General features: G+C 45.7%; 10 non-coding genes across 10 annotated transcripts; 8 read left to right on the top strand and 2 right to left on the bottom strand.

The window, feature by feature from the left end:
* Nucleotides 1-1,360: 1,360 nt before the first annotated feature.
* On the bottom strand, nucleotides 1,361-1,524 carry LOC134982505 (U1 spliceosomal RNA). Its single transcript, XR_010191195.1, has one exon. It is a non-coding gene; the product is annotated as a U1 spliceosomal RNA (small nuclear RNA).
* Nucleotides 1,525-1,668: 144 nt separating this feature from the next.
* Nucleotides 1,669-1,784, top strand: LOC134982365 (U5 spliceosomal RNA). The gene has a single exon (XR_010191067.1). It is a non-coding gene; the product is annotated as a U5 spliceosomal RNA (small nuclear RNA).
* A 989-nt stretch (nucleotides 1,785-2,773) lies between these two features.
* On the bottom strand, nucleotides 2,774-2,937 carry LOC134982659 (U1 spliceosomal RNA). The gene has a single exon (XR_010191334.1). It is a non-coding gene; the product is annotated as a U1 spliceosomal RNA (small nuclear RNA).
* A 144-nt stretch (nucleotides 2,938-3,081) lies between these two features.
* On the top strand, nucleotides 3,082-3,197 carry LOC134982364 (U5 spliceosomal RNA). The gene has a single exon (XR_010191066.1). It is a non-coding gene; the product is annotated as a U5 spliceosomal RNA (small nuclear RNA).
* Nucleotides 3,198-3,467: 270 nt separating this feature from the next.
* Nucleotides 3,468-3,583, top strand: LOC134982418 (U5 spliceosomal RNA). The gene has a single exon (XR_010191116.1). It is a non-coding gene; the product is annotated as a U5 spliceosomal RNA (small nuclear RNA).
* A 286-nt stretch (nucleotides 3,584-3,869) lies between these two features.
* LOC134982385 (U5 spliceosomal RNA) lies at nucleotides 3,870-3,985 on the top strand. Its single transcript, XR_010191085.1, has one exon. It is a non-coding gene; the product is annotated as a U5 spliceosomal RNA (small nuclear RNA).
* Nucleotides 3,986-10,957: 6,972 nt separating this feature from the next.
* On the top strand, nucleotides 10,958-11,121 carry LOC134982557 (U1 spliceosomal RNA). The gene has a single exon (XR_010191242.1). It is a non-coding gene; the product is annotated as a U1 spliceosomal RNA (small nuclear RNA).
* Nucleotides 11,122-11,273: 152 nt separating this feature from the next.
* Nucleotides 11,274-11,436, top strand: LOC134982238 (U1 spliceosomal RNA). The gene has a single exon (XR_010190982.1). It is a non-coding gene; the product is annotated as a U1 spliceosomal RNA (small nuclear RNA).
* A 671-nt stretch (nucleotides 11,437-12,107) lies between these two features.
* LOC134982744 (U1 spliceosomal RNA) lies at nucleotides 12,108-12,270 on the top strand. Its single transcript, XR_010191412.1, has one exon. It is a non-coding gene; the product is annotated as a U1 spliceosomal RNA (small nuclear RNA).
* Nucleotides 12,271-12,323: 53 nt separating this feature from the next.
* Nucleotides 12,324-12,487, top strand: LOC134982283 (U1 spliceosomal RNA). Its single transcript, XR_010191013.1, has one exon. It is a non-coding gene; the product is annotated as a U1 spliceosomal RNA (small nuclear RNA).
* The last annotated feature ends 2,089 nt before the right edge of the window (nucleotides 12,488-14,576 follow it).

The following is a 14,576-nucleotide window of genomic DNA, read 5'->3' as shown; positions in this document are numbered from 1 at the left end:
ACCGCTCACACACTAGTCCCCGGGTGCAGCCCCCAACCCCCGGGACACCCGGAGCAACAAAATGTAGATTCAGGCCACCAGGCCACGCCCCTACCTATGAAACCATGCCTCCTTTTTACCATTGCGCTGCTTATCTGCGCGCACTGCATTACAATCTCCCTCGCCACCTCTCTGGGTGTCACCAGTAATAGTGACACCTCTGCCATGCTTGTAGCAGCTGGTCCTAAGATCTACGCCTCAAGCCCTGAGTGTTTGCCCTTGTGACTTGTTGATCATCATAGCGAAGCAGATGCTTACAGAAAACTGCAGGGGCTTAGATTGAAAATAAAAAAATTGATGGGTATAAGGTAGAGAGGAGCGGGTTCGGTTCTCCGAGAACCGAATTCCCCACGAACTCCACGTGGTTTACACTGGTCCGAGGCAGGCTCGGTTGTTCCCGCCTGACTCGGAAAACCTGAACAAGGGAAAATGTCATCATCCCGCTGTCGGATTCTCGCGAGATTCGGATTCCATATAAAGAGCTGCGCGTTGCCGCCATTTTTACTCGTGCATTGAAGAGAGAGCGGAATGGACGTGGCTATGTTCTCTCAGTGGAAATCTCAATATCAGTGCTCAGTATCAGTGGTTACTTATTGCTGCTCAGTAATACTAGTAGTGTGTCTCTCCTGCTCAGTGTCAGTTCTCAGTAGTATCCTCATCAGTGCTCAGTATCACTGCTCATTGTCTTGTGCTGCATTGTGGTGCTCAGCATACTACAGTACATTACTAATAGTCCAGTGCTGCATCTTGCTGCTCAGTGTCAGTTCTAGTATCCTCATCAGTGCTCACTATCACTGTTCATTGCATTTTGGTTTTCTGTATACTACAGTAACATAGTAATATAGTAACATATAGTAACATAGTTTTTGAGGTTGAATAGAGGCAAATTGCCCATAGTGTTCAACCTGTTTTAAGTTGTGATGATTCTACATACTTGCTGAATAATGTTTTATGACTAGTTAGCTACTATAACTCATGTTACCCCCGGATTAACCATGTTGATATTTTAAGTATTATAACCTTGGATAGCTTTTTCATTCAGAAATGTATCCATTCCTTTTTTAAATCCAATTACAGAGTCCGCCATTACCACCTTCCCTGGCAGGGAATTCCACATCCTGATTGCCCTAACAGTGAAGATCATAGTATCTCACCTGGCAGGTAAGTAGAAGTTGGGCTAGAGCTGTGGAGGATTGCTGCTCGGGCACCCCCTGTCAAGTGAAGGAGATCCAACTGAGGCAGCACAAGGGAACTCTCGAAAGAAGAACAAGGCCTCTAGGAAGATCTGAGACAAAGAAATCTGACTTTTACCAGAGCTGACCAGAGGAAAGCACAAACACAGTCCCCCACTACCACAAATAATGCAGTCGAGTTTCCCACATTTGGGGAAATCACAGGGGTCAGCATACCCAGAATGCAATGAATGAACCTCACCCTGGGAAAACAATCTTCATGACCATGGTATCTCCTATGCAAAATAAGTATGATTTGGGATAGGGCTGGGGAGGGCCGCTGCTCAGGCACATCTCTGTCAAGTAAAGGAGATTCAACTGAGGCAGCACAAGGGAACTCTCATCTGGGGACAACAACTGCAGGGAGAACACATATTTTCAGATGAAAATCTTGGTCGTGCTCTGGTTTCTCTTCAGAACGAACAAATCTTTCGCCTTTTACTAAAGATTTCCGTGGAGAGGAGCAAAACTGAGTTTTACCTCAATTTTTGCATGCCCCATCTTTTTGGGGTTTCTTTTATCGGTTTAAAGATAGAATGAGTGTGCTTTAATGTAAGCTCATTTGCATAGAAATGACAGTAAATGTTTGTTTCTTTTCAAACAGAACTTTCTTGACCATGCTACTTGCTTGAAAGATCTGGGAGCACATGGAAAACAGTACAAACCATGCAGTATCACAAGAGCCTTTATTTGATCTTTCATGAAGATAGAGCAGAATTGAGGACACGTCAACAATTTCTGCCGAAGGTGGTTCATCTTTCCACATGGTGCCTTTGGCCACTGACACCTTCGTTGAGTCAAAGTCTCTGGCTGTGGTCAGAACTTTGAAAATTTATGTCACCAGAACGGTTCAGATTAGGAAAACAGAGGCTCTGTTTGTCCTGTATGCTCCCAACAGGATTGGGTGTCCTGCTTCCATGCAGACCATTATGCGCTGGATCTGTGGTAAGATTCAGCATGCTCATTCCACGGCAGGATTGCCGTTACTGATTTAGGTGAAGACCCATTCTACTAGAAAGGTGGGTTCATCCTGGGCAGCTGGTCGGGGAGTCTCAGCATTGCAACTTTGCCGAGCAGCTATTTAGTAAACACTTTTGCTAAGTTTTACAAGTTTGATACCTTGGCCGATGATAACCTCAAGTTGGATCATTCGGTGCTGCAGAGTCGTACGCACTCTTCCACCCGTTCAAGAGCTTTGGTATAACCCCATGGTTCTTAATGTGACCCCAGCATCCTCTAGGTCGTATGAGAAAATAGGATTTTAATACCTACCGGTAAATCCTTTTCTCTTAGTCTTGCCCTGGGAGAAGCACCTTCATGATCATAGTATCTCACCTGGCAGGTAAGTAGGAGTTGGGCTAGAGCTGGGGAGGGTCTCTGCTTGGGCACCCCCCTGTCAAGTGAAGGAGATCCAACTGAGGCAGCACAAGGGAACTCTCGAAAGAAGAACAAGGCTAGAGGAAGATCTGAAACAAAGAAATCTGACTTTTACCAGAGCTGACCAGAGGAAAACACAAACACAGTCCCCCACTACCACAAATAAAGCAGTCGAGTTTCCCACATTTGGGGAAATCACAGGGGTCAGCATACCCAGAATGCAATGAATGAACCTCACCCTGGGAGAATAATCTTCATGACCATGGTATCTCCTATGCAAAATAAGTATGATTTGGGATAGGGCTGGGGAGGGCCGCTGCTCAGGCACATCTCTGTCAAGTAAAGGAGATTCAACTGAGGCAGCACAAGGGAACTCTCATCTGGGGACAACAACTGCAGGGAGAACACATATTTTCAGATGAAAATCTTGGTCGTGCTCTGGTTTCTCTTCAGAACGAACAAATCTTTCGCCTTTTACTAAAGATTTCCGTGGAGAGGAGCAAAACTGAGTTTTACCTCAATTTTTGCATGCCCCATCTTTTTGGGGTTTCTTTTATCGGTTTAAAGATAGAATGAGTGTGCTTTAATGAAAGCTCATTTGCATAGAAATTACAGTAAATGTTTGTTTCTTTTCAAACAGAACTTTCTTGACCATGCTACTTGCTTGAAAGATCTGGGAGCACATGGAATACAGTACAAACCATGCTTATAGCAAGGAGAAGCCAGGTGAGAAATCTGCTTTCTTTCAAATTGGGCGCTCACTTTGATCTGAATGAGGACTGCTGGCATGGCACTCAGGCGACAGGTGGAATCTTGGTCATGCTCTGGTTTCTCTTCAGAATGAACAAATCTTTCGCCTTTTATTAAAGATTTCCGTGGAGAGGAGCAAAACTGAGTTTTATCTCAATTTTTGCATGCCCCATATTATTGGGGTTTCTTTTATCAGTTTAAAGACAGAACGAGTGTGCTTTCTTGTTGGCTTTAATGTAAGTTTATTTGTATAACAATGACAGTAAATGTCTGTTTCTTTTCAAGCAGAACTTTCTTTACCATACTAATTGCTTGAAAGATCTGGGAGCACATGGAAAAGAGTACAAACCATGCTTATAGCAAGGGGAAGCCTGGTGAGAAATCTGCTTTCTTTCTTTCATATTGGGTGCTCACTTTGAGCTGAATGAGGACTGCTGGCATGGCACTCAGGCGACAGGTGGAATCTTGGTCATGCTCTGGTTTCTCTTCAGAACGAACAAATCTTTCGCCTTTTACTAAAGATTTCCGTGGAGAGGAGCAAAACTGAGTTTTGTCTCAATTTTTGCATGCCCCATATTATTGGGGTTTCTTTTATCAGTTTAAAGACAGAACGAGTGTGCTTTCTTGTTAGCTTTAATGTAAGTTGCCATAGATGCAGTGAAACACGCGTGTAGGGCACGGCGTGTCCGCGTGTATTTGACTCATGTGAAATGTTATAAAACAAAAATATATGATTATGATGTTAGCTGTTAGTCTCCACTAATAGGGAATAGAAGCTGAGCTATAAGAAAGGAATACACTAGATATGATGTCACTTAGCAATTACAATGTCTAAAGTGCATACAGATTGCTACTAATAACTCTTGATAAGAAAGTATATCAGTGTGGGTATATTTATATGATGGGATATTGGGACTAGTGAATATATATCACTCCTGCTGTCCAGATTGGCAATAACCAGACAATTATGATAAGAGTAGAGATGTCACATGGGCTGCTATAGATATTAATTTAATGCTGTATGTGTCATTTGTTACAAATGGATACATTTTCTATGAGTCAGCCTAGCAGCTGCATGTTCTAACAGAACACTATCCTCACACAGAATCTGCTAACCTTGAGATAACTAAATGACAGTGTGTAACAGTCTCTTTACTATAAGACTGTTACAAAGTAATATATATATTTGAAGTCAGTCTAGCAGCTGTGTGTTCCAGCAGTTTATAAGACAAAGAAAATCTCCTATTGTGGAATCTAGACACATGGGACTGCTGGCCTGTGTCATACTATTTCTATGTAATACCAGTAACATGTATATAACTGTTACATAATTGTTACAAATGGATAAATCTTTGAGTCAGCCTAGCAGCTGCATGTCCTAACAGGACACCATAAATCCTTTACAGTGTAACAAATTGATTGGTAACACTTAAAGGCTGGAGAGCAGTTATATGCCTTACTAGCATACTCAATATACCACATTATTACACCAGTTACCACGATTATTGACAGCGCATTTGATATATTATATTACCCTCACACTGAGTCTGTTTACCTTTAGATAACTAAGTGACCGAATATGTAACAGTTTCTCTATCATAAGACTGTTACAAAGTGAGATAGATATATTTGGAAGTCAGTCAAACAGCTGTGTGTTTCAGCGGTTTATAAGAAAATTCCTCATTGTGGAATCTGGACCACTAAGGGTTATTATATATATAGCACATGGAATTGCCACATCTCCCTATATGATAATTTCATTACACTGTAACATAATAAGAATTAACTCTTTAACAGTGTAAATAGAGAGTAATGAATCTCTGACACATGGAATATATTATTTCTTAGATGAATTGGATAAACCATTATGACAGACACTTTGCTTCCTAATAAGAATTGAGGTGGCTATACCTCTAAGGAAAGCATTATTGCCTACGCCTAGATCAGATTAAATAAGATCTGGCTGAATATATGAAGGAAGGTTGCTATTTATATGAGAATTGGAATTGCTATATTCCTTAAGGCAACCCCACCGATAGATATATGTTGTCAATTAAGTATATCTGAACGGCTATATCTGGACCAGATTTAATAAGATCTGGCTGATTATATGAAGGAGGGCTGCTATTTATATTGGAATTGCCATATTCCTTAAGGCAACCGCACCTGTTGGTATATCTCGCCAATTAACTATATCTAAACAGCTAAATTAAAGCTATTCATCATTTTTTTAGTTTGGATATTAATAAATATGATCTTTCCATGATGCATAGAGATTTCCCTATCAAGTGATTCCTTATCCGATATAGAAAGCTATCCCCCTATGGTATTGAATTTAGGAATATAGTCTTAGGGGACACAGAGAAATAAGTGATCCCCATCTACCTAAGCACCCCACAAATTGGAGGTTAGCTTACCGGTTATACTCAATCACCCCCACAAATTCGCCAATGGGGATGGCTTCCCGGGAGGTAACCCCTATTGAGTGAAGGGAGTATATAGGATATGACCCAGTGGTACCTGACGACATAGATACTAACAGCTATTTAATAACATTACGCTAGAAAGTGATTATTAGCAACATATATATCTATATAAACAACCCCGCCAGGGTTGTGCCTTCAAAAATAATCACACACGGACACGCTTTTTAAACCTTTTTTTCACATCTCTTTATTCTTCTTATGCACATGTATGTTAGTTCTGTGATTTTAACCTTTATGTTTCACTGCAGTTTGGGATAATAATATTAATATTTATCCAATTTTAATACATACTTAATAAAGGTTATATTTTATGATTCATTCATTCTGTCCAGTGCGTCAACAGTGCAGATTTCTTCTTGTTTTTTCTCCCAAATTCTATAACAATGACAGTAAATGTTGTTACTTTTCAAACAGAACTTTCTTGACCATGCTACTTGCTTGAAAGATCTGGGAGCACATGGAAAACAGTACAAACCATGCAGTATCACAAGAGCTTTTGATCTTTGATCTTTCATGAAGATAGAGCAGAATTGAGGACACGTCAACAATTTCTGCCGAAGGTGGTTCATCTTTCCACATGGTGCCTTTGGCCACTGACACCTTCGTTGAGTCAAAGTCTCTGGCTGTGGTCAGAACTTTGAAAATTTATGTCACCAGAACGGTTCAGATTAGGAAAACAGAGGCTCTGTTTGTCCTGTATGCTCCCAACAGGATTGGGTGTCCTGCTTCCATGTAGACCATTATGCGCTGGATCTGTGGTAAGATTCAGCATGCTCATTCCACGGCAGGATTGCCGTTACTGAATTAGGTGAAGACCCATTCTACTAGAAAGGTGGGTTCATCCTGGGCAGCTGGTCGGGGAGTCTCGGCATTGCAACTTTGCCGAGCAGCTATTTAGTAAACACTTTTGCTAAGTTTTACAAGTTTGATACCTTGGCTGATGATAACCTCAAGTTGGGTCATTCGGTGCTGCAGAGTCGTACGCACTCTCCCACCCGTTCAAGAGCTTTGGTATAACCCCATGGTTCTTAATGTGACCCCAGCATCCTCTAGGTCGTATGAGAAAATAGGATTTTAATACCTACCGGTAAATCCTTTTCTCTTAGTCCGTAGAGGATGCTGGGCACCCGTCCCAGTCCATACTGTGTCTGCAGTTATTACTTGTGGTTATACACATGTTGTGTTATGGTTCTGGTCAGCTTTTTGCTGCAATTGTTCATGCCGTTGGCTTGTGTTCTGTTGAATGCCACGTTCTGCGGCATGCTTAAGGTGTGAGCTGGTAAGATGCTCACCTTAGTTTAACAATAAATCCTTTCCTCGAAATGTCCGTCTCCCTGGGCACAGTTCCTATAACTGGAGTCTGGAGGAGGGGCATAGAGGGAGGAGCCAGTTCACACCCTTTGAAAGTCTTAAAGTGCCCATGTCTCTTGCGGATCCTGTCTATACCCCATGGTTCTTAATGTGACCCCAGCATCCTCTACGGACTAAGAGAAAAGGATGCCCTTGCGCACTATCCTGACTTCTCCTCCCGTCTGCTTACTTTGTGCCTTCCAACGCACAATGCGAACTACAGGTGGTGCTGCAGGGCCCACACCCTTTTACTTGCCTTACAGAACAGCTCTGGAGCTGTTACAGTGCCCAGCTGCTGCAAGAAATCAGCTTGAATGCTTCAGGGGATGGGGCATGGCCAACATGAGCCCCACACCAAAGGAGGGTGGGGGTGTTTAATGCGAACTAGGGGTCATCCAAGCACCGCAAAAGGCCGCCATGCCCTGCATGCCCCTTTTCTCTTTTCATATGCAGATGAGGGTTCCAGCCAACTTTGGCCCACTGCTTGGATGACATCACCGTATGCAAATCCGTCTTCTGCAGACCTTCCCCCTGGAATGCTTGTACTAGTTGTTGCATATGGTTTGATATTTGATGGTGCTTCAATATTAGGCAGCCTTCCACCCTCCCATGTTCATCTGAACAGATGTGGTCTCCCTGCAGTTGTTGTCCCCAGACGAGAGTTCCCTTGTGCGTCCTCAGTTGAATCTCCTTAACTTGACGGGGGAGGGGCTGCCCGAGCAGCCACCCTCCCCAGCCCTATCCCAACTCATACTTATTTTGCATATGAGATCTCTTGATCATGAAGATTGTTCTCACAGGGTGAGGTTCATCCATTATATTTTAAAATAGGAAGGTACAAATTACATATTTGAATTGCATCTATGTGCTGGATTCAAATGTCCCCCCCCCCCCTTCCTTTCTCAATTGTGCCCGTCAGCAGCTATTCTAAGGTTGCTGCCAATGGGTGTGACACATTAATTTCTTCTGTGGGGTACACTGGACTCCACAAGGATTCACATTGGGGTGTAGAGTAGGATCTTGATCTGAGGCACCAACCGGCTCAAAGCTTTTGACTGTTCCCAAGATGCTCAGCGCATCCTCCTCTATAACCCCGCTTCCATGAACAGGGAGCTCAGTTTGTAGTTGGTGCCTTCAGTAGCAGGCCACTTAACAGGGGCCTGCCTCAGGCAGCCTAATCTTAGCTATTAATTTTGACAAGAAAAGAAGAACTTGTTTTATGAGAATCTACAAGGGCTGCAGCAGGCTAGGTCTAATAGACATCTTTACTGCAGCTTCATCACTCCCAGCGGCGCTGTATACTCCCGTGCCCTGGTTGCTGGGTCACTGCAGCGGAGGCTCCAGTTTCTTCCTAAGGTCAGTCACACACACACCGCCCTTCCGGATCACGAGGCCGCTGATGAAGGGGAGCGTGGCCGTAGGGGGTGGACCGTGTGCGCACTGGCGTGGACACTGATTACTGGGCAGCCGCTCCACTAGCCACCAGGTACAGTTAAGGAGCACAGGTCTGGGAGTTTTACTCCTATATTATCCCAATTTTGTACTGCCCGCAGCGCATTGTGATAGGTAATAGGGCCTGATTCAGGTTGGATTGCAATCACAATAAGCGATCCAACTGCAAAAATTGCTAAGAGCATACGCATGTGCCTGCATTTTCTGCGGCACCCCGCAGAGAATGCGATCGCCTCTGCCTGTCAATTGGGGCGGGGGGGGGGAGAGGGGGGTCAACAACACTTTATATGAGAGCCGACCAGGGGAAACACAAATTATGCATATATGGAAATACAGCGCTACTGGGTAAACATAAAATTATTGTGTTTTTTTCCTGGGTCATATAGCGCTGGGGTGTGTGCTGGCATACTCTCTCTCTCTGTCTCTCCAAAGGGCCTTGTTGGGGAACTGTCCTCAGATAAGAGGATTCCCTGAGTGTATGGTGTGTCGGTACACGTGTGTCGACATGTCTGAGGTAGAAGGCTCTCCTAGAGAGGAGCAGGAGCAAATTAATGTGGTGTCTCCATCGACAACGCCGACACCTGACTGGATGGATATGTGGAATGTTTTAAGTGCTAATGTAAACTTATTACACAAGAGATTAGACAAAGCTAAAGCTAGGGAACAGTCAGGGAGTCAACCCATGCCTGTCCCTATGTCGCAGGGACCTTCGGGGTCTCAAAAGCGCCCACTATCCCAAATAGTTGACACAGATACCGACACAGATTCTGACTCCAGTGTCGACTACGATGATGCAAAGTTACAGCCAAAATTGGCTAAATGTATTCGATATATGATTATTGCAATAAAAGATGTTTTGCACATCACAGAGTCCCCTGTCCCTGACACGAGGGTACACATGTATAAGGGAAAGAAACCTGAGATAACCTTTCCCCCCTCACATGAGTTGAACGAATTATGTGAAAAAGCTTGGGAATCTCCAGACAAAAAGCTGCAGATTCCCAAAAGGATTCTTATGGCGTATCCTTTCCCGCCAATGGACAGGATACGGTGGGAATCCTCCCCTAGGGTGGATAAAGCATTGACACGCTTATCCAAAAAGGTAGCGCTGCCATCCCAGGATACGGCTACCATCAGGGACCCTGCTGACCGCAAGCAGGAGGTTACCCTAAAGTCCATTTACACACATTCTGGTACCTTACTCAGACCGGCAATTGCGTCGGCCGGGGTTGTAGCGCGGTGGCAGCATGGACAGATACCTTATCAGCAGAGATTGAGACCCTAGATAAGGATGCTATGTTATTGACCATTGGGCATATAAAAGATGTTGTCCTATATATGAGAGATGCTCAAAGTGACATTAGTCTACTGGGTTCTAGAATAAACGCTATGTCGATTTCTGCTAGACGAGTCCTATGGACCCGGCAATGGACAGGTGATGCCGACTCAAAAAGGCATATGGAGGTTTTACCTTACAGGGGTGAGGAATTGTTTGGGGAAGGTCTCTCGGACCTAGTCTCCACAGCTACAGCTGGTAAATCAAATTTTTTGCCTTATATTCCCTCACAGCCTAAGAAAGCACCACATTATCAAATGCAGTCCTTTCGATCACAGAGAAACAAGAAAGTACGAGGTGCGTCCTTTCTTGCCAGAGGTAAGGGCAGAGGGAAGAAGCTGCACAACACAGCTAGTTCCCAGGAACAGAAGTCCTCTCCGGCCTCTACAAAATCCACCGCATGACGCTGGGGCTCCGCTAAAGGAGTCCGCCCAGTTGGGGGCACGTCTTCGAGTTTTCAGCCACATCTGGGTTCATTCGCAGGTGGATCCCTAGGCAATAGAAATTGTTTCTCAGGGTTACAAGCTGAAATTCGAAGAGGTGCCTCCTCGCCGGTTTTTCAAATCGGCCCTACCATCTTCTCCCCAGGAAAGGGAGATAGTGTTAAATGCAATTCACAAATTGTATCTTCAACATATGCAGATGAGGGTTCCAGCCAACTTTGGCCCACTGCTTGGATGACATCACCGTATGCAAATCCGTCTTCTGCAGACCTTCTCCCAGGAATGCTTGTACTAGTTGTTGCATTTGGTTTGTTGTTTGGGCGTGCTTCAGTATTAGGCAGCCTTCTGCCCTCCCATGTTCATCTGAAAATATGTGTTCTCCCGGCAGTTGTTGTCCCCAGATGAGAGTTCCCTTGTGCTGCCTCAGTTGAATCTCCTTTACTTGACAGAGATGTGCCTGAGCAGCGGCCCTCCCCAGCCCTATCTCAAATCATACTTATTTTGCATAGGAGATACCATGGTCATAAAGATTGTTCTCCCAGGGTGAGGTTCATTCATTGCATTCTGGGTATGCTGACCCCTGTGATTTCCCCAAATGTGGGAAACTCAACTGCATTATTTGTGGTAGTGGGGGACTGTGTTTGTGTTTTCCTCTGGTCAGCTCTGGTAAAAGTCAGATTTCTTTGTCTCAGATCTTCCTCTAGCCTTGTTCTTCTTTCGAGAGTTCCATTGTGCTGCCTCAGTTTGATCTCCTTCACTTGACAGGGGGGTACCCGAGCAGCGACCCTCCCCAGCTCTAGCCCAACTCCTACATACCTGCCAGGTGAGATACTATGATCATGAAGGTGCTTCTCCCAGGGCAAGGCTCACCCATTGCACTCTGGGTGTGCTGCTCCTGCGATTTCCCCAAATGTGGGAAACTTGACTGCATAGTTTGTGTTTCCCCTGGTCGGCTCTCGTATAATTCAGATCTCTTTGTCTCAGGTCTCTCTCCAGCCTAGTTTGCTGTCTGTTTCCACTTCTGTTTTCTTGAGCCGCTCCCTTCTATGCCCTTGCGCACTATCCTGACTTCTCCCGTCTGCTTACTTTGTGCCTTCCAACGCACAATGCGTACTACAGGTAGTGCTGCAGGGCCCACACCCTTTTACTTGCCGTACAGAGCAGCTCTGGAGCTGTTACAGTGCCCAGCTGCTGCAAGAAATCAGCTTGAATGCTTCAGGGGCTGGGGCATAGCCAACATGAGCCCCACACCGAAGGAGGGTGGAGGTATTTAATGCGAACTAGGGGTCATCCAAGCACCGCAAAAGGCCGCCATGCCCTGCATAACCCTTTTCTCTTTTCATATGCAGATGAGGGTTCCAGCCAACTTTGGCTTACTGCTTGGATGACATCACCGTATGCAAATCCGTCTTCTGCAGACCTTCTCCCAGGAATGCTTTTACTAGTTGTTACATTTGGTTTGTTGTTTGGGGGTGCTTCAGTATTAGGCAGCCTTCTGCCCTCCCATGTTCATCTGAAAATATGTGTTCTCCCTGCAGTTGTTGTCCCCAGATGAGAGTTCCCTTGTGCTGCCTCAGTTGAATCTCCTTTACTTGACAGAGATGTGCCTGAGCAGCGGCCCTCCCCAGCCCTATCCCAAATCATACTTATTTTGCATAGGAGTTTCCATGGTCATGAAGATTGTTCTCCCAGGGTGAGGTTCATTCATTGCATTCTGGGTATGCTGACCCCTGTGATTTCCCCAAATGTGGGAAACTCGACTGCATTAATTGTGGTAGTGGGGGACTGTGTTTGTGGATCTCCTTCACTTGACAGGGGGGTGCCCGAGCAGCGACCCTCCCCAGCTCAAGCCCAACTCCTACTTACCTGCCAAGTGAGATACTATGATCAGGAAGGTGCTTCTACCAGGGCAAGGCTCACCCATTGCACTCTGGGTGTGCTGCTCCTACGATTTCCCCAAATGTGGGACACTTGACTGCATAATTTGTGTTTCCTCTGGTCGGCTACTCGTATAATTCAGATCTCTTTGTCTCAGGTCTCTCTCCAGCCTAGTTTGCTGTCTGTTTCCACTTCTCTTTTCTTGAGCCCCTGCCTTCTATGCCCTTGGGCACTCTCCTGACTTCTCCTGTCTGCTTACTTTGTGCCTTCCAACGCACAATGCAAACTACAGGTAGTGCTGCAGGGCCAACACCCTTTTACTTGCCTTACAGAGCAGCTCTGGAGCTGTTACAGTGCCCAGCTGCTGCAAGAAATCAGCTTGAATGCTTCAGGGGCTGGGGCATAGCCAACATGAGCAGCAAGATGCAGCACTGGACTATTAGTAATGTACTGTTGTATGCTGAGCACCACAATGCAGCACAAGACAATGAGCAGTGATACTGAGCACTGATGAGGATACTACTGAGAACTGACACTGAGCAGGAGAGACACACTACTAGTATTACTGAGCAGCAATAAGTAACCACTGATACTGGGCACTGATATTGAGATTTCCACTGAGAGAACATAGCCACGTCCTCTCCGCTCTCTCTTCAATGCACGAGTAAAAATGGCGGCAACGCGCAGCTCTTTATATGGAATCCGAATCTCGCGAGAATCCGACAGCGGGATGATGACATTTTCCCTTGTTCAGGTTTTCCGAGTCAGGCGGGAACAACCGAGCCTGCCACGGACCAGTGTAAACCACGTGGAGTTCGTCGGGAATTCGGTTCTCGGAGAACCGAACCCGCTCCTCTATATGTACTATATTACTATGTTACTGTAGTATACAGAACACCACAATGCAATGAGCAGTGATAGTGAGCACTGATGAGGATACTAGAACTGACACTGAGCAGCAAGATGCAGCACTGGACTATTAGTAATGTACTGTAGTATGCTGAGCACCACAATGCAGCACAAGACAATGAGCAGTGATACTGAGCACTGATGAGGATACTACTGAGAACTGACACTGAGCAGGAGAGACACACTACTAGTATTACTGAGCAGCAATAAGTAACCACTGATACTGAGCACTGATATTGAGATTTCCACTGAGAGAACATAGCCACGTCCTCTCCGCTCTCTCTTCAATGCACGAGTAAAAATGGCAGCAACGCGCAGCTCTTTATATGGAATCCGAATCTCGCAAGAATCCGACAGCGGGATGATGACATTTTCCCTTGTTCAGGTTTTCCGAGTCAGGCGGGAACAACCGAGCCTGCCTCGGACCAGTGTAAACCACGTGGAGTTCGTGGGGAATTCGGTTCTCGGAGAACCGAACCCGCTCCTCTCTACCTTATACCCATCAATTTTTTTATTTTCAATCTAAGCCCCTGCAGTTTTCTGTAAGCATCTGCTTCGCTATGATGATCAACAAGTCACAAGGGCAAACACTCAGGGCTTGAGGCGTAGATCTTAGGACCAGCTGCTACAAGCATGGCAGAAGTGTCACTATCACTGGTGACACCCAGAAAGGTGGCGAGGGAGATTGTAATGCAGTGCGCGCAGATAAACAGCGCAATGGTAAAAAGGAGGCATGGTTTCATAGGTAGGGGCGTGGCCTGGTGGCCTGAATCTACATTTTGTTGCTCCGGGTGTCCCGGGGGTTGGGGGCTGCACCCGGGTACTAGTGTGTGAGCTGTGCTGGCTCCTGCACAGTGACAGGGCATGGCCACCCAGCATGACGCCTCCCTTCTTGACCATGCTGTAATTGCAGTCGCACTGCAGTTCAGCGTGATCATAAAAAATGGTGTAGGCTCCTGCTGGTGCAGGCTGTAGAGAAAAGCTGCTGTGACCACGCCCCCTGTGTCTCCTCCGTTGCAGACCATATTTTGAAGCCTTGCCCCCGGACTAAGAGAAAAGTATGCCCTTGCGCACTATCCTGACTTCTCCTCCCGTCTGCTTAATTTGTGCCTTCCAACGCACAATGCGAACAACAGGTGGTGCTGCAGGGCCCACACCCTTTTACTTGCCTTACAGAACGGCTCTGGAGCTGTTACAGTGCCCAGCTGCTGCAAGAAATCAGCTTGAATGCTTCAGGGGATGGGGCATGGCCAACATGAGCCCCACACCAAAGGAGGGTGGGGGTGTTTAATGCGAACTAGGGGTCATCCAAGCACTGCAAAAG

This window comes from Pseudophryne corroboree, assembly GCF_028390025.1.
Source record: "Pseudophryne corroboree isolate aPseCor3 chromosome 12 unlocalized genomic scaffold, aPseCor3.hap2 SUPER_12_unloc_1, whole genome shotgun sequence".
In the NCBI taxonomy this organism is placed as follows: Eukaryota; Metazoa; Chordata; class Amphibia; order Anura; family Myobatrachidae; genus Pseudophryne; species Pseudophryne corroboree.
Note: the sequence above shows the minus strand (reverse complement) of the source record. Positions and strands in the feature narration are given on the sequence as shown.